The following is a 19,175-nucleotide window of genomic DNA, read 5'->3' as shown; positions in this document are numbered from 1 at the left end:
GTTTTTCACCTACTTCTTCACCATTTGGATGAAAAACGAAGATATACGTAGGTAGCTGAACACTTCTTCTTTCAAAATCGGTTTAATAAATTGAAATTGGACGACCTCCAGGCGATCAGCCTTGCCGAAAGAAATGACCCTCTCAACTTTTGAGTGTTGTAACTAATAAACTAATTATCCGACAGGGCCTAGATTTTTCACAAAGAAAGAATCTATCGAAACCTATAATCGTACAAAAAAAATGATCCATCTTTAAGATTAGCGACGATAGAAAATTTTGAAAAAACGCTACTTTTTAATGTTTTTTAAATTTTTCTCCGTTAATTGTTAATCGATCGGGTCGTTTCGGGGCTCATTCTCTTCGCAATATTGTTCTCTACATTTCGTCTATGGATTGCTTTCTCATAGCTCCATTGGTTTTCATTTTATAAACGAAAAACCAAAAAAAAATGCGTTTTATTTCACTAATTTGTTGATAACAAATAATAAGAACGAAATTTTTTGTCCACAATTATTCAATTATGTTTGGGGGACCATTACGTGTGTGATAGCACTGACGGCTTTCAGATAAGAAAAGAATCACAGCCAAACCCTCCGTTTCCTGGCCTATACATAGTGTGCATTGAAGCTATATTTATATCGAGCTAACAAATCATAAGTTTTTATCTCATCAAAGCATTTTTTCATAGGTGAATTTAATTGAAGCGACGCGAAAACTGGTTACGGTGTATAGCAAATGAGATTTTTCACATCGCTCAGAAAGAAATTTTTATTTTACTCCTAGGAAACTAAATTTTCTTCTTTGACCAAGGAGAAATTTTGGTTATTATTGTAAAAATGCTTAAAATACTATATTTTGCGTGTTAGCCCTAGTAGTAGAGCTATGCCGCTTCCCCACTATGTAGGAATCTACCCTACCGACCGTCGGTAAAGTAGATTCCACGCTCTAACACAAACAAACCCAAACGGTCGGTAAAGTAGATTCCCGGTTCAAACCCAAACAAACCCAAACGGTCGGTAATAAAGATGGCCTCCCAAACCCAAACGGCCGGTAATAAAGGTGGCCTCCCAATCCAAACGGTCGGTAAAAAGGATGACCTCTCTAACCCAAACAAACCCAAACGGCCGGTAATAGAGATGGCCTCCCAAACCCAAACAAACCCAAACATACCCAAACGGTCGGTAATAAAGATGGCCGCCCAAACCCAAACGGCCGGTAATAAAGATAGCCGCCCAAACTCAAACGGCTGGTAATAAAGATGGCCGCCCAAACCCAAACGGTCGGTAATAAAGATGGCCGCCCAAACCCAAACGGTCGGTAATAAAGATGGCCACTCTAACCCAAACAATCCCAAACAGTCGGTAATAAAGATGGCCGCCCAAACCCAAACGGTCGGTAATAAAGACGGCCTCCCAAACCCAAACAAACCCAAACATGTAATCGAACTGAGCTCAAACCCAAACGGTCGGAAATCAAGATGGCCTCCCAAACGGTCGGTAATAAAGATGGCCGTCCAAACCCAAACGGCCGGTAATAAAGGTGGCCTCCCAATCCAAACGGTCGGTAAAAAGGATGACCTCTCTAACCCAAACAAACGCAAACGGCCGGTAATAGAGATGGCCTCCCAAACCCAAACAAACCCAAACATACCCAAACGGTCGGTAATAAAGATGGCCGCCCAAACCCAAACGGCCGGTAATAAAGATGGCCGCCCAAACTCAAACGGCCGGTAATAAAGATGGCCGCCCAAACCCAAACGGTCGGTAATAAAGACGGCCTCCCAAATCCAAACAAACCCAAACATGTAATCGAACTGAGCTCAAACCCAAACGGTCGGAAATCAAGATGGCCTCCCAAACGGTCGGTAATAAAGATGGCCGCCCAAACCCAAACGGTCGGTAATAAAAATGGCTGCTATAACCCAAACAACCCCAAACATGTAATCGAATTTAGCTCAAACCCAAACAAACCCAGACAGTCGTTAAGGCAGTTTCCCAAACCCAAACAGTCATTAAGGCAGTTTTCCCAAACAGTCATTAAGGTTCCCAAACAGTCATTAAGGCTCCCAAACAGTCATTAAGTTTCCCAAATAGTCATTAAGGCAGTTTTCCCAAACACACTCGCGAGACCGCTTCGAAGTGTGCCTGGGGATAGCCGCTGGAAGCTATCAGGATGGCCAACTGTCGGGAGTTCCCATTTGCCGTGAGACCTCTTCGACGGACCTCTGTGAATTTGGCCGGCTGATTTTCGATTTCCGAATTTTGGAAAATGTCAATCAATAGTCGGGCTCTTGTCGGTGATTGTCGGATCAAAATCAACGCTTGTCGGAAAATAATTAATTAGCAAAATCGAAATCAAAAATTCGGGTGAAGTTAGCCGGTTTTTTTTTAATTTTGAGATATCGTAAATTTTTACATGCCTATTCAAAGCGCAATCTTTTGTCGGTTTCGAATTTGATAATTAAAAAGTTTGTCGGATGTTTTTTCATTAGAAAAACGTAATAAACATTTTATGTGACGTCAGTCGATTTTTGAATGAAATAGTGTTAAAAACTGCCGGTAGTGGCCGAATAAAAAGAAACCCACGCCATTCCTGCGGTAACTGTTTCAAACAACGCGTTTCTTAATGGTTAAAATTTCAACAATTAGTGACTCATTGACAATAAATAAGAATATGCAACGATCAAGGTACGAAATTTCCTTATGCAGTGGTTTTTGATAGATCGAGCAGTAAAGGCTATTCAAAGTAAAATAATAAATCGCTTCGTAGAATAACGGAATGAATAAATTTTGCCCCGCTAACAAGGTTATGTCAAGAGCGGATAGTTTTCACTTTAGTAGTGTCGATAAGGTTCAATTAGCAGTTTATTACAATTTCATCTGTTCAACCCGATTTAGTTTGAGCGGAATTTCACAAAAAACTTTTTCAAAAAAACCCGATCAAAGTAAAAGTAGGTAAAAATAGGTAGTAGCAGTACTAGCTTGCCTTTGCTTTGCTACTCTCATTTACAAATCAAAATTAGTGATATTAAGTAATGCTAAGACAATACATTGAGAGAAGTGGCATTGCATTTTTCGGTTCCATTCAATCCTGAATGCACAGAGATTTTGGCCTAGATACAAACCAAGCATACATTTTTATGCGATCAATTTTTCCATAGGACCGTGCCTCAAAATGATACAAATAAGTCTGACAGAAGAAGAGTGGACCATCCGATGTCAATGAAAAGCTGATATTGCAACCAAATTCGTGGGCGTACTTTGTTGCCAAGGCGTTATGGTCCCAACATCGAATATCATGCGGATATTCTTTCAAATACCAACGTGTTCGATACTGTCCTGAACCAAGAAACTATTTTATAAAATTTCACAGTGTCTGCAAGAAGTCCAATCGTCCAAATACCATTAATGGTAACGAAGAGAAAAAGCACAACATTAATGAATTGAGACCACTTCATTAATGCCGTCTTCGGCATCGAAACGAATGAAATGCACCACGACGAAAGGCAGCAACCAGTGGGTAACTTGAACATTAAATCCATTGAGTGCGAAGCATCAAATTTGATGAAACCATGAATATGATTCTGGAATGATAATTGATCGATAAATATGTGTTATGTGATGAAAATAATTATCATTGCTCGGATAAATCCACAACAGTTCAAATTGCCACTGTTTGTGCAAGGAGTCTGGTGTAGGTGGTAAACGAAGAATAAGTACGCCGGTGGTGCGAGAAAAATAGTGAGGAATTTATTGTTCCGCTGTTCTATCTTAAAGTACAGTATTTGCCCGACAATTAGTGCGATTAAGCCCGATGATGAAAATGGCGAGTTGACCCGGTGTTCGTCGAGCACGTGCGAGACGAACAAGATGGACGACCGAAGCGTGCTCGTGAGAGAGAACCCGATAATTTTTGAGATATTCCGTTAAAAATGAGTCCGAGAGAATGTTCCGTTAAATGCGCAGAGTCCGTGTAATGATTTGAACCGAAAATGAATAAGAGAACCCGAATTTGATACCGAAAACTGGTGAGAAGGTGAGATGCAGTGATTAGCCGTATTGTACGCTTCAGCGACCGGATCAAGACTGCGGCATCAATCATGGAGATCGATGATGAAGCCCCGCGCACATGCGCGGTGTGCTTCCCCGGTCCCGTGCTAATTACTGCCCAGGAGGTGGCGACGCCCCCCGTGAGCGCGTGAAACGAGCACCCGGCTGCTCTAATTGCACGCGCCCAAAATGTCCGAACCCGCGAACTGGCGACGCCAGCGGCAGAGCGCGAGAGCCCGGCCCGAATTCTCTCGCGCTACCGTCGAGGCCTCGCTCAATCCTGAACATTCCGCCCGCCATCGGCAGCAGTGCTGTCGATTGATCCCGGTTGAGGCACTGGCAAGAGTGCCAGTTTGGTGATAGGCCGTGTGAGTGTGGTCGTCGCCGTTTTGAGAGTAACCACCCGTGTGAGCCCGTCCTTTCCCGGATGTAGTTGTGTGACCCGTGCCCGTGGCCACTTTGTGGGTGACGTGTTTTCGTTTATGAGTAGAACCATAGACCCGACCCGGATGTCGTGACTCGGATGATGCCATTTTGATATAGCCTGCTGCCGTTGCAGGTATCCCGATGACCAGTGCTCCCATTACGGGATGTCCCACCTTGAGGCACATCCCGTAATGAGGGCTCAGGAATGGAGGTGAGTGTGTCCCCGATGAGAAAATGCCCAGGGGTGAGAACCGAATAATCATCCGGGTCATCCGACAGAGGCTCCAACGGCCGCGAGTTGAGTATGCCCTCAATTTGTGTGAGAAGAGTCGTAAATTCTTCAAACGTGGGACTGGCATCCCCAATCGTCCGCCGGAGATGATACTTGACCGATTTTACTGCGGCCTCCCATTTTCCGCCCATATGAGATGCCCCCGGTGGGTTGAACACCCATTTAATCCCGTCAGTTGCCCCAGTGTGCTGAATGAGTTCGGATTCCCGTGTACCCGTTTTGAATAATTGTCGTAGCTCCGCTGCTGCACCCTGAAAGTTGGTTCCGCAATCACTTTGGATCGTGTGCGGAATCCCGCGTCTGCCCGTGAACCGTCTGAGTGCTGCGAGGAACCCGTACGTGGTTAAATCTGTAACAACTTCAAGGTGCATAGCGGAGGTAGCGAAACAAACGAAAATGCACAACCAGCCTTTGCGACATTTGCTCCCACGCCCGCGCCAGCTTTTGAGTGAAACTGGCCCCGCGTAGTCGACCCCCGAGAAGAGAAACGACCTTGCCGCAAAATGTATGAGCGTACTGGCCTACGCCCGCCGATGATCCAGCAGCTCTGCCGTAGATAAGCCAAAGTGAGTTGAGTCCCGCCATGGAGAGTGCGCTCGTGGGCATCAGCGATGAGAAGTGCCGTAAGTGGTGAGTCCCGAGGGAGAATGACTGAGTGCTTGCAATAAGGTTGTAAGGCTGAGTGCTTCAGCCGTCCTCCCACCCTGAGAATGCCTTGATGATCTATGAAGCCCGTTAATCGCGTGATCGGATGCGATTTCGGGAGAGTGTAGCCCGATGTGAGTGTTTTAAGCTCTGAAGTGAAGTATGCTCCCTGAACGGCTTTCACCCAATAAAGCCGTGAGTTCTCCAGGTCTCCTGGTGTGATGTTGGCTGAACCCGATGTACCGTCGCCCCCGCTCTTTTCAGGTTTGTAATCACCTTGAAGAGCCATGAGGTGATTCGCAACAACCGTGTGAGAGATGAGTATTTCAAGATGAGATCGTAAACCGGTGAGGGTGATGTTGCGAGTGAGAGTGTAAGACCTGGCCGCTCTTCGAGCGCCGCTGCGTCTCCCGTCCCGATGCGTTGAGTTGGCCAATGGAATGAGTCTTTTGCTAACCAGTAAGGCCCGTCCCACCATGATGAATGTCGCGCGAGTTGTGAGATGGTTAGCCCCCGTGATGCGCAATCCGCTGGATTGTCCCGACCCGGTGTGAATCTCCATTGGGCCCGTGGCACGAGCTCCTGTGCCAGTGATATCCGATTCCGAACAAAATCCTTCCACCATAAAGGATGAGAAGTGACCCAAGTGAGCGTTACCATTGAGTCCGTCCATAGGTATACCCGTGAGTCATCAAGGCCCAGCACGTTTTGCACGTGGTGTGTGAGTTTAGCAAGCAGCACCGCTGCTGCGAGCTCCAACCGAGGAATTGTGAGCCGTTTGATCGGTGCGACCTTAGTCTTAGCGCAGACTAGTGAGACCGTTGTTTGATTACCCGCGCCCGAAACCCGAACGTACACAGCTGCGCCCATTGCTAGTTGAGATGCATCCGAAAACCCGTGTAGTTCGACCGATGCACCCGTCGCGATGTTGAGCCACCGCGGTACCGAAACCGTCCCGATATGCGATAGTTCCTGCCGAAACGCGACCCAGGAGTTGCGAACTTCCGTTGACACGAGGTCATCCCAATTTAACTTTTCTAACCAAAGCCTTTGTAAGAGAACTTTGGCTCGAATCGTTACCGGTGAGAGAAAACCCAATGGATCGTATAATTGTGCGATCTCCGAGAGAATGATGCGTTTCGTGATCCCGTCCCCGGCTGTGTACTTGTGAACCGTGAATTTGAACACGTCCATGTGAGGAAGCCATGCTAGACCAAGGACTTTTGTCTCACATTCTTCAAATACCCGAGCGTTTTCCGTTGATAAGGTCGCCCCGACCGCCGTGAGAAGCTCCGGATGATTGCTCTGCCACTTGGCCAGAGGAAAGCAGCCCGCTGTACAAATCCCGATGAGTTGCTCCGCTTGCGTGATGAGATCTGCGAGCTGGTCAGCACCGCCATAAATATCGTCCACATATCGCCCCTTTGTAAGAGGGGCGAACAGCTTCGGGATATTTCCCGCCCTCGTCTGTAACCAGTTGATCCAGGGCCCGTCCCGCGAGAAATGGTGCTGACCGAATACCGTAAGTGACCGTGGTGAGATGGAATGGAAATATCTCGCTGCAGTTTCGCGCCCGTGTGCAGAATGTCGTTAAGCGAAATTCCCGAATCTGTATTGCACGACCCGTTGAATACATCACGTAACTTTGTGGTGAGCACCCCGTGGTGCGGCAAGTAGTAAATGGGCCCGAGCGGGGCGTGATTGCCCGAGACTCGAGTCATGTGCCCCAATGATCCGTATTCCCCGAGAAACGTGTCGTAGAGGCCCTTGTAGCTTGAATCCCGATTGAGTTTGCATTGTAGTCGATGGAGACAGGAAGAAGCTGTGTGAAAAGACCCGCCCAATGTCCCCGATGCGGATTTAACCGGCAATCTGACGACTTACCGCCCGTCTGAGTCCCGTTTGTGTGTCGTCAAGAAATGAGTCTCACATTCCTGCTCGTCAGGAGTGAGGTGCGATTCGCCCGAGCCCGAGACTTCTTCCTGTACCCAAAACTGTGTGAGGAGATCCTGAAGCTCCTGATACCCGTGATCCACTGCAGCGTGATGAACCAACCCGGCTGATTATTTAGGAGAGTCCATAGGACCGAGAACGATCCACCCGAAAACCGTATTCTGTGCAATCGGGGTGCCCTGAGGCCCCCGCTTGATCTGCTCCCGAATGAGTTGCCCATAGATGTCAGCCCCGAGAATTAAATCGATGGACCCTGGTGAGAAAAATTCCGGGTCTGCAAGTGGAAAACCTTGCAGATGAGAAAGTGAGATGTTAGGAGGTGTAAATGAAGGGAGAGTAGGCATTAACTTTGACAAAATGTGAGCTTTTATTGAGACAATGTCCGATGAGTGCATAGACCGAAGCTTTACGCTAACCACCCCGCGCGTGTGGCCCGAATGCGTCCCGCCGATCCCGATGATCGGTATTACCGATGCTTCCCGGTGAAGTTTGAGTTGCTGCACGAGAGAAGCAGTGATGAATGTGATCTCCGCGCCCGTGTCGATCAACATTCGTACCCGGTGAGAAGCCCCGTGTGGTGTGATGAGGTTAGCTTGACCCGTTGCGAGAAGAACTGCCGGCCTGGCAGCTCCCGAGGCGGACAAAGTTAATGCCCCGTTGTCTCATGCGGAGCTTGATGAGGATGGTCCCGCCGTAGAGGCTCCCGATGCCTCGCCCGACTTGACCGAACGTGATGGTGCAGGAGTGCTCCCGTCCCGACTCCACCCGACGTGGATCATGGTGTGATGCTTCCGTTCGCACTCCTTGCACTTCGTCGTCGTCTGGCACGACGACACGTTGTGCCGACCCAAGCAATTAAAGCACAGCCGCAAGGACTGCACCTTTTCCCGCCGTTGCTCGTTGGTGAGCTCCCGAAATTTGGGGCAGGCGACGATGAAGTGCGCCTGCTGGCAGAGCGAGCATGATTGCTGGCTCCCCGTTGTTGCCGCATGAGCCCTTGTTGACGGCCTTGAGGATGTACCCGGTGCTGATTTGCCCGATCCCGTGTTGCTTCCGCTCCGAGAGTGAGGAGGACCCGTGGAGACAGCAGAGCCCTCAAGAGCCCGAGCCCGATTGGTGAGGAACGCCCGTAATTCTGCCAATTTTGGCTGATTTGGTGATTGGCCCGCTTTTGTTTCCCAGGCGACGCGACTCGAGGTGTCGAGACGTCGCGTGATCGCATACTCGAGAACCCAGTCCCAGTAGTCGATAGGTGCCCCCAGAGCCCGGAGTGAGTTGTACGCCTCCGAGACGTCGTGGATGAGGGTGCGAAGATCCCGTGCAGAGTTTGGTGAGATGACCGTTGTGCGAAAAATGCTGTCCAGGTGAGAGCGGATGAGCACCCGTGTGTCGTTGTACCGATCCGAGAGAATCTCCCAAGCCGTTGCGAAAGATTCGGCTTCTATTGCGAGGCTGACGATGAGTTTCGCCGCCTCTCCCGATGTGGCCGTCCGCAAATAGTGCATACGCTCGACATCAGTGAGCGATGCGTTGTCCCGAACCAAAGATGTGAATAGATCCCGAAATGAAATCCAGGCTGAGAAGTCTCCGGTGAATGTGGGTAGAGAAATCTTCGGAAGATTCTCCCTCCCGATGGCTGCAGCGCCGCCCGATGTGGAAGCTCCCGTTGAGGAAGGCTGAATCTCGTCCCGAAACCGAGAAATGATTGAGGTGATGCGCTGGTGCAGGTGGAACGCCTGCGAATATACGTCCCCGGTGACGTATGCTCCCGATAAGAACGCTGGCGTGCACGACTCCGAGATCGCGTCGTGCACCTGTGAGAATTTGCTCCACAGCTCCGTCGACTGCACCCGCAAATTGTCGAGCTGCGAAGGGGTGAAATCCCGTGCGACCGCCTGAGTCACCGTAGTGAGCAGTGACTCCAGGAGTTTTACCCGAGCGTTCTGTGTAGCCACCTTGAGCTCGAGCGGTCCCGTTGCCCGATTACCCGCTCGAGGTGGGTTCCGTGTGCCCGGTGACGGTTCCCGGCTGCCCGATCGAAAATTATCCCGTGAGCGTGAGGTCAAATCCCGATTGCCCGCGTCCAGCTCCTGGAGTGAGGCTGCGGGGGAGACGTCCCGCCGCGGTGAGGAGGATCCCGGTGGTCCCGTTGGAGGAGCGACCTCGTATCCCGTGGGGACGAGGAGAACCCGATGCTCTTCGCCCGGTTCCGATTTTGGGTGTGAGGATTCCCCGTCCGACATGTTACCTGTTGAGCGCAACCGAATGATAGAACCGTCCGAAAATGCGAGGTATCCGATCGAAATGAGAAAGGGACCCAATTGCTCCCAAAGAATTGCGTGGAGCCCAGTAAACCGACAAAAATCCCCAAAAAAAACCGGAGGATATTGTCCCGGAGTATGAATGCTGCAGCCCGTAAATTTTGTACAAGCCCGAAATGCTTGAAGAGACGAGGTGGCCCCGAACCCGCCCGACCCGCGCCACCTGTCACCGTTAATCCCGAAAGTGCACAGAATACCGATAAAGCACCCGCGAATTTGTCCAAAATTCGATAACGGACCGTCACTGTAAACCCGAATGCGAAGTGTCACTAATCACTGCTAGAACCCGTGAGAAATGTCCGTTGATTTTGCCCGAAGTCACTGGCCACTCCCGAAAAGCACCCAAGATTGCCCAAAAAGGTGTAAAAAACCGAGTAATTGCCCGTAACGGTCGTGAGAATTGTCCATGCATTGAGTTTAGCCGATGAGTTGCCGCCGAATGTCCGAATCCCGTGGAAAACCGATAAATTACCGATGTGCGGTAATGTGACCGTTACTTTACCGCCCGTGACCCGATGCCAGTGACTGATTACCGACTGCGCAGCGCCGCGCCGCGCCGCGCGGTGAGCGTCCCGAGAATGAGAGCCGAGATCGACGCCAATGTTCCCGTGCGCCGAGAGTGAGAGAGAAAGCGCTACCGCTGAGCCCGCGACCGCACACTTGCTTCACTTCCCGCACTGATGTCCATTTTCCCAAATAAATTGATGAATAAAGTTTGCGAAAAAACTCACCCGATGTGAAGACTCACTCAGAAAAAACCCGTTGAGATCGAAGAATCGATGAGAGTGCGCGGTCGATGACCAAGATGGCCGCCCGTTGAGCTCGAACCACGCCGTGGAGACAAGAATGTTCGAAGTCCCGTTGAGATGCGATGCGCCGTGAAAAGCCCGTTGAAACTGTTCCTACTGAGTTTTCACTCACTTTTTACACCCACTCCGCGCGCACTTACCATCAGATCCGGCTCGAAGGACCAAAATGTTTGTGCAAGGAGTCTGGTGTAGGTGGTAAACGAAGAATAAGTACGCCGGTGGTGCGAGAAAAATAGTGAGGAATTTATTGTTCCGCTGTTCTATCTTAAAGTACAGTATTTGCCCGACAATTAGTGCGATTAAGCCCGATGATGAAAATGGCGAGTTGACCCGGTGTTCGTCGAGCACGTGCGAGACGAACAAGATGGACGACCGAAGCGTGCTCGTGAGAGAGAACCCGATAATTTTTGAGATATTCCGTTAAAAATGAGTCCGAGAGAATGTTCCGTTAAATGCGCAGAGTCCGTGTAATGATTTGAACCGAAAATGAATAAGAGAACCCGAATTTGATACCGAAAACTGGTGAGAAGGTGAGATGCAGTGATTAGCCGTATTGTACGCTTCAGCGACCGGATCAAGACTGCGGCATCAATCATGGAGATCGATGATGAAGCCCCGCGCACATGCGCGGTGTGCTTCCCCGGTCCCGTGCTAATTACTGCCCAGGAGGTGGCGACGCCCCCCGTGAGCGCGTGAAACGAGCACCCGGCTGCTCTAATTGCACGCGCCCAAAATGTCCGAACCCGCGAACTGGCGACGCCAGCGGCGGAGCGCGAGAGCCCCGGCCCGAATTCTCTCGCGCTACCGTCGAGGCCTCGCTCAATCCTGAACAGCCACCAATAGTAAAAATTTCTGCCCTTTATTGCTGCGACTCATTTTTGCTTTTTAAACATTTAAATGACCAACGTTTCTTTCTTTATAAATTCCAGTTTCGACGGCCCTGGTGAAGATGAAGTCAGACTTAAAGAGCGGTACACAACAACGGTCCAATTTCGTACGAGCTGGCATAACCCGAAATTAATCTGCGAAGCTACATAAAAAATGTTTATAAAACAAATTACCAAAAAAAGCTTTATAAAATATGTTTTTTTTTTAAATGGAAAAAATAAATTTAAGGAATTGAAACAAAAAATTAAGAAATCTGCATATATCCTCGTCATTGATTCTTTTTTTGGTACTTAACCAAAATTTGGCCTAAATGATCATGCACGTATAAGATTAACAGCACGTTGGAGGAGTAATGGCCGTATTCTATAACCTGCTGCAAGTGACTCACAGCCTTGGCAGCAGATTTTAGATAAGACCAATATTAGGATACAAGAGGAAATTCGTGCATTACTTGAAATATAAACAACATTGACGAAGTTGCTTCATTAAATAAAAAAAATAACAGCCATTAGGTGACTCGGCCAATAAGTTGTCGATTAACTTTTTCGTAAAAAATTGGTTTAATTTTAAACGTGTAATACAAACTTTCTATAATTATCGTTAATTATAAAGAACAAAACCGAAATTTTATGTGAAGATTTGATTGTTGTGATTTAATATTATACTTCAGACTCTAGTTAACTGTGGGCAAGACAGTCGATTCCAAGTAATAATAGAATATATATGTAGGAGATGACCTGATTCTGAATTTTTTACTGAGTGACCACGACGACGAGGACCGCGACAATGACGAAGACGACGAAGACCACGACAACGACGATGATGTTTCCCACCAATCAAGAAGACTCTGGTAACACATAGCACTATATATATATATATTTTTTTGGAGGGTTTTTGTACTATCGGTTTTAGAAAAACTCTGATTGTGAGATGTTCAATGAAACACGTAAATTTTTCGGTTTTGTTTTTCAAAACTGTTGAATTGTTATTGGTTCAATCTTACATGCTACAGGATTATATATATATATATATATTTTTTAGCACTACCGATTTTCTGAAAAGATGTTGGTCACCAACTATTTACAGGATTTTTATATTTTACATAAAAAATACTAAAAATCGGAACGTTAGTACAATCTATCTTTGGTCGCTCATCACATGAACTAATAAAACATAAATAGAATTTTCTTCTTATTCAGTAACATCTTTTTTCGAAATGCTTACGTCAACGTAATGTATTACGTCGATTGATGAATTCTGATTTCAGCATATTTGAAAACGGGAATTTAAAGTGGTGAACGGATGTACACCGCGTAATGTGGCTCATTGTCGGTACTGCATTTGCAAGCAGTGATCGATCTGCTTTTGTCGTTCATATCATTAAGTAATATCCAATTTCCAGAGGATCGCCGACAGTATGATATACCAAGTATTAAAAGGTCGTGACCGTCGTTTTAAATGATTTTCTATATTCGCATTGTCAATAAATAAATTTTTAAAAATGTTTAACTGTGAAAAAATATGAGATCTATTGTAACATATACAGTGAATGAATTACGTTTCCTGTAGGAATTCTGAATTTTGGAAATAAAAAAAAATGAGATCATTTTCTAACGTAGCCAAGTACAGTGAATGAATTAAGGTTCTTGTGGAATTCATTCGTGTACACTTTTAGCCCTAATCCCTCACTTATTCATAAAAATTTTCCAGCAAACGTCACAGAGCAACAAAGGTTTCTCGAATGATTCTGCAATTATTAAGAGATTATCATCTGTTTTTATGCTAGCACGGGTTATAAACTTAAAACAGTTTACGCGTACAAGTGCATGCATTGTATCTATACGATGAACTGCACAAATTCATTTTCAACATTACACACAAGCTTGGCGTGCATGGTTTTCAATCGGAAGCTCGGGAAGAGACAATTGTTTAAATTTACTATGAAAACAATAATTAATTAGAATTGTATGAACAAGTGTGAAAAAAACCGATCCCCCAATAAAATAAGAGGGGCCCTGTTATATAATGATTTGGTAAACAATACAGATGGGTGAAATTTGTGGATAAAATTGAACAATTAAACGAACGGATAAAGAAATGAAATCAATCAATCCCTTTATATGCCTTTATCTTGTACGGATAGATACGGCCATTCTTTCATGCCCATACGCATTTTAATTTATCGACGCGTCACTTTCACTCGTTTGTCCGTACACTCTTTTTTTTACCAAATGGGCAGATGATTGGATGAATTACACAAGTATTGAAATGGATGAACAAAGAAGTAAGCTGTGTAAACATTGATTTGAGAAAAGAAAACGCGTTGAATACGAAACTTTTGGAGTAATGAATTTATCAGTCAAACTGGTCAAGAATAGATATTTTTCTTTGTGTACACAGCGCGAGATCTTACGTCGAACTACTCAATAAAATAGTTGGATGGAAAAGGGATGGCAAATTAAAAAACAATTACATGAGAGGATCATCAAGTTTTCTTCAAATATATGGACGGATGAGGCATTCCTTTGCCGAGCTTCCGATTGAAAACCATGCACGCCAAGCTTGTGTGTAATGTTGAAAATGAATTTGTGCAGTTCATCGTATAGATACAATGCATGCACTTGTACGCGTAAACTGTTTTAAGTTTATAACCCGTGCTAGCATAAAAACAGATGATAATCTCTTAATAATTGCAGAATCATTCGAGAAACCTTTGTTGCTCTGTGACGTTTGCTGGAAAATTTTTATGAATAAGTGAGGGATTAGGGCTAAAAGTGTACACGAATGAATTCCACAAGAACCTTAATTCATTCACTGTACTTGGCTACGTTAGAAAATGATCTCATTTTTTTTTATTTCCAAAATTCAGAATTCCTACAGGAAACGTAATTCATTCACTGTATATGTTACAATAGATCTCATATTTTTTCACAGTTAAACATTTTTAAAAATTTATTTATTGACAATGCGAATATAGAAAATCATTTAAAACGACGGTCACGACCTTTTAATACTTGGCGTGCCTTTTTTACTTTTTGAAGTTTTAATATTTACTGATTTCACTTCTTTTTGCGAGACGTGACAACTATATAGGAATCGTCTTTCATTCACTATATTTGTCAACTTCAGAAAACGATCTCATTTTTTTTTCTATTTTGAAGTTTTTTATTGATAATACAAATATAGAAAATTATTGGAAACTACGGTCGCGACCTTTTAATAATTGGCGTTCTTTTTTTACTTTGTCAATTATTTTTTTTTCTAATTTAGCTTATTTTTTAGAGGCGTGACAATATTTACTTAAGAAAAAAAATACATTCATCGTCTTCGACGAAAATTTTTAAAACGATTTGTTTCAAGTTGAGTGCTTTTCTCTATGTGCCAAAAGCAATCGACACAGCCAATTTTTCTATATAGACGGACGAAAACTGTGCGGTTATGTTCATGTGAGTTGAAACCTTTTACAAGCAATAATGGTGACGATTTTGATTATCCATTCAGCAAATCGAATTTTCCAATGAAAGATTGGGAAATTCCTATGCAATGGGATGATATTTTCATTTCCTATTCCTTTTTTTGAAAAGTTCCCCTTGTTTACTTGGAAAAATGATTTTTGAAACTATCTTCTTTTCATTCATGGATTCCATGTTGACATGGATACTGTCAATGGTTTGCAATGTCCAAGGAGATGTTTCCATGGTATTCAATGTCTAAGACCACAGCTTTATGGTTATTGGTGTCCAGTGATATTTTTTTAATGGTCTTCTGTAACGTCTGAACCTGCCTCGTCAATGCAAACTATTAAATCGCAGATCTAGATATCGATAACTATGAGGAAATATATCGTAAACCATTGCACCGTTTACCTAAATATCGGGAAATATAAAATTGGCGAATATATATTGAAAAATACGAAGGCATCCACCTAGACATCGAAAACCCTATAGTCGCCAAACTAGACATCGTAAACTATAGAGCCGACGACCTAGATATCGAAAAGCTTAGACAAATTCACCTTAACATCGGAAACTATGGAGCTATCGACCGGGATAGTGAGAACTATGAAGTCGTCAACCTAGTCCACGAAAACAATGGGAAAACATACCTGGACATTGAAAACTACGGAGCCGTTGATCTAGACCTCGAAAAGCATGAAGAAACATACCAAGGCGACGAAAGCCATGGAGAAATATACCTAGCCATCGAAAACCATGGAGCTGTCGATGTAGACATCGAAAACAATGGAACCGTCGACCTAGACCATGAAAACCATGGAGAACCATAACCAAACATCGAAAACTATGGAATTGTTGACCTAGCATCAAAAGCCATGACGGAATATACCTGGACCACGAAAACCATGAAGGAACATACGTAGACATTTAAAACTATGAAGAAATATACCTGGACATCCAAAACCATGGAGGAATATACCTAGACATTGAAAAATATATAGACACATACCTAGACATCGAAAAGTATGGAGTCATCGACCTAGATCACGGAAATGATGAAGAAATATACCTAGAAAACAAAAACTATGGAAACTCAGACCTAGCCATCGAAAACTGTGGAACCATCAATTTAGACCACGAAAACCATGGAGAAACATACCCAGACATCGAAAAACATGGAGGAATATACCTGAACCACGAAAACCATGATGAAACATGCCTAGACATTGAAAACCATGGAGGAATATACCTGGACGACGAAAAACATGGAGGAATATACCTGGACCACGAAAACCATGGAAGAATCTACGTAGACCACGAAAACCATAGAAAAACATATCCATACATCGAAAACCATGGAGGAATATACCTGGACCACGAAAACCACGTAGGAACATATCCAGACATCGAAAACCATGAAGGCATATACTTAGACATCAAAACCCATGGAAGAATTATCCTAGACCACGAAAACCATGAAGAAACATGCCTAGACATTGAAAACCATGGAGGAATATACCTAGACATCGAAACCCATGGAGAAATTATCCTCGACCACGAAAACCCGAGAGAAACATACCTGAACATCGAAAACTGTGGAGCCGTCGACCTCAACTGCGAAAACCATGAAGAAACATACCCAGACCACGAAAACCATGAAGAAACATATTCATACATTGAAAACCTTGGAGAAATATACCTGGACCACGGAAACCATGTAGGAACATATCCAGACATCGAAAACCATGAAGGAATATACCTAGACATCAAAACCATGATGAAACATGCCTAAACATTGAAAACCATGGAGGAATATACCTGGACGACGAAATACATGGAGGAATATGCCTGGACCACGAAAACCATGTAGGAACATATCCAGACATCGAAAACCATGAAGGAATATACCTAGACATCAAAACCCATGGAGGAATTATCCTAGACCACGAAAACCATGAAGAAACATGCCTAGACATTGAAAACCATGGAGGAATTATCCGAGACCACGAAAACCATGGAGAAACATACCTGGACATCGAAACCTGTGGAGCCGTCAACCTCGATCGCGAAAACCATGGAGGAATATACCTGGACATAAAAAACTATGGGGTCGTCCACCTAGAAATCGAAATTCGCGATAGAATGTACCTAAACCTAGTCCTCCAAAACCCATGATCTATCGCCCTAGACATCCTCGAAAAATCCAGCGGCGTCGACCAGAATTTTATATTTTTTTATTTTTATTATTTATTATTTAATGTTATTCGTATTATTCAATTTTTTTGTTTTCTTATATTATTATCATTTTATATTATATATTGTATAATATAATATATATATTATATTATATATTAATTATAATAAAATATTTATTATAATAATATTTTATTATTAATTAATATTAATAAATAAAATATATATTATATAATTATATACATATTTTATGCGCAAACCAGGAGCTGGTATTGCCCCCGCTGTGCGCCCATTCTGTGTCTCTCTCGCTCGGCGACGCAGAAGGAGAGGGGGTAGCCGCGTTCAGCGCAGTGCGTGACGTAGAGTGTGACAAAAGTAAGAAATCGTGCAAAGGACGTAAGTCCAAATGTAAACAAGCGTAACTTACGCCCCTCTGTCTCTGAGAAAATGAAAATCCCGAAATGATGGATTTTAAATCACTAACGTTACATATCTCAGGATCTACTGGACGGATTTACTTGCAACAAAGACCAATGGAAAGAGAAAAATCGAAAAAAAATCGTCACAAATTTTCAAGTTCTTTTATGAAATGGTTTATTTGTGAGAACCATTTGAAAATTCTGTGACGTCATAAAACCGGCATATTCGCGTATATAAGAGTAGCGGCAGGGCTCGCGCTGGCTTTTCTTTTGCGCTGCAGTTTTTCCTTTTAATACTTGGCGTCGAGCCGCTACCGCGTCTCTTGATAATGACCAGGTAAGAAAGCCACGATTCCAGCGAGTCTGAAACATAAAAAACAACACATAGGTCAATGGCACCCAAAAAACGTTTAATGGTATTTTTAGACCTAATTCAGCTTACGTGTAGCCCGAAATCATGTTTTCTTTTGGCTGTTGAAATTGGAGTTGTTGTGGTAGGTCATTCAACGCACAATGCAAGCCTCCAGTAGACGTTACACTCGCGCGAATATCTGATTCAATGAATACATGTTCATTGGTTTCGTTTGTGATTGTTGTTTTTGCAGTGCATCCATTGTTTTGGCAGGAAACGTTGAAGAGTGTGACGTGGAAACCTAGAGCTTTTTCGAGAGCTCCGAACCCTTGTCGAGAAATGATCCAATGATTTGGTGCTATCGAGATGCTTGAACTTGGGTATATTCCGCAATTTGGACAGATTATGGATTTCAAGATACTTGGAGCGGAGGCTAATATTTTTTTGACAATATTAGCAACGTTAATTGTTGAGTCGATCTTGTAAGATATTACTCGTTCATTTGTTTGCATTAGAATGTCCACTTTTGATACTTTCTGGAGAATTCGTGCTCTGTTGACAAAACTTGCTGGCTTTATGCCTTCTTCGATTAATCGATATACAAATTGTAGAGTTGCGTTTTTGGAGCTTCTTAGGAAATCGGCATATTGCATATTATCGATCCCGGCAATCATCAATATGTGGACGATTGAATCGAAAGCACAGGTGTTTTGAACAAAATACGACTTCGCATCCATTTTAACTTGCAGACAAATGAGACCGTTTAATAAAAGTGATGGCCTTTTCGATGTTCCCATCAGTTTGTTGCGTTGCCGAATCTCTGGACAGTTTCTAAAATATTTTCCCTTTTTTGGGGGGTTTGATTTTTCAACTTCTGTTACAGCCTTTCTTTTCGAATCCTCCTTGCTTTTTTGTTCTTTATTGTTGGACGACATTAGTTTTTGTGGCTCTAACACAGAAATGTCCGTGTAATCAAGCTTGGCATCTGCGCTTTCGACGTTCTCTAATTCCTCTGATTTGCTATACGAGTGATCGTGCTTGCGAGAATCAATTATTTCTGTGGAGTTGCTGCTCTCTTCTTCCATCACCGTGGTTGAATCAATTTCAAGAAGTTGACCACTGACTACTTCATTGGAGTCATTGAATCTATGTCGTGCGTATCGTTCTTCTGAAGCCTTTCCTCGCCAGTCTTCAAACGATTTTAGATCAGAATCGTCGTGCTCTTCGATAAGGTCTGTTATTTGAATATTGCATGAAATGTCGTGCGGAAAACCTAGATCCGTCAGGAAACATTCAATGTTTTCTAATTCATGACTATCTTGTTGTTGATTCGAATCATTCGTGGGGATTCCAATGACGTTGTCGATAATAT

This window comes from Venturia canescens, chromosome 8 (genome assembly GCF_019457755.1).
Source record: "Venturia canescens isolate UGA chromosome 8, ASM1945775v1, whole genome shotgun sequence".
NCBI classification, from domain to species: Eukaryota; Metazoa; Arthropoda; class Insecta; order Hymenoptera; family Ichneumonidae; genus Venturia; species Venturia canescens.
This window is presented reverse-complemented; position numbering follows the sequence as displayed.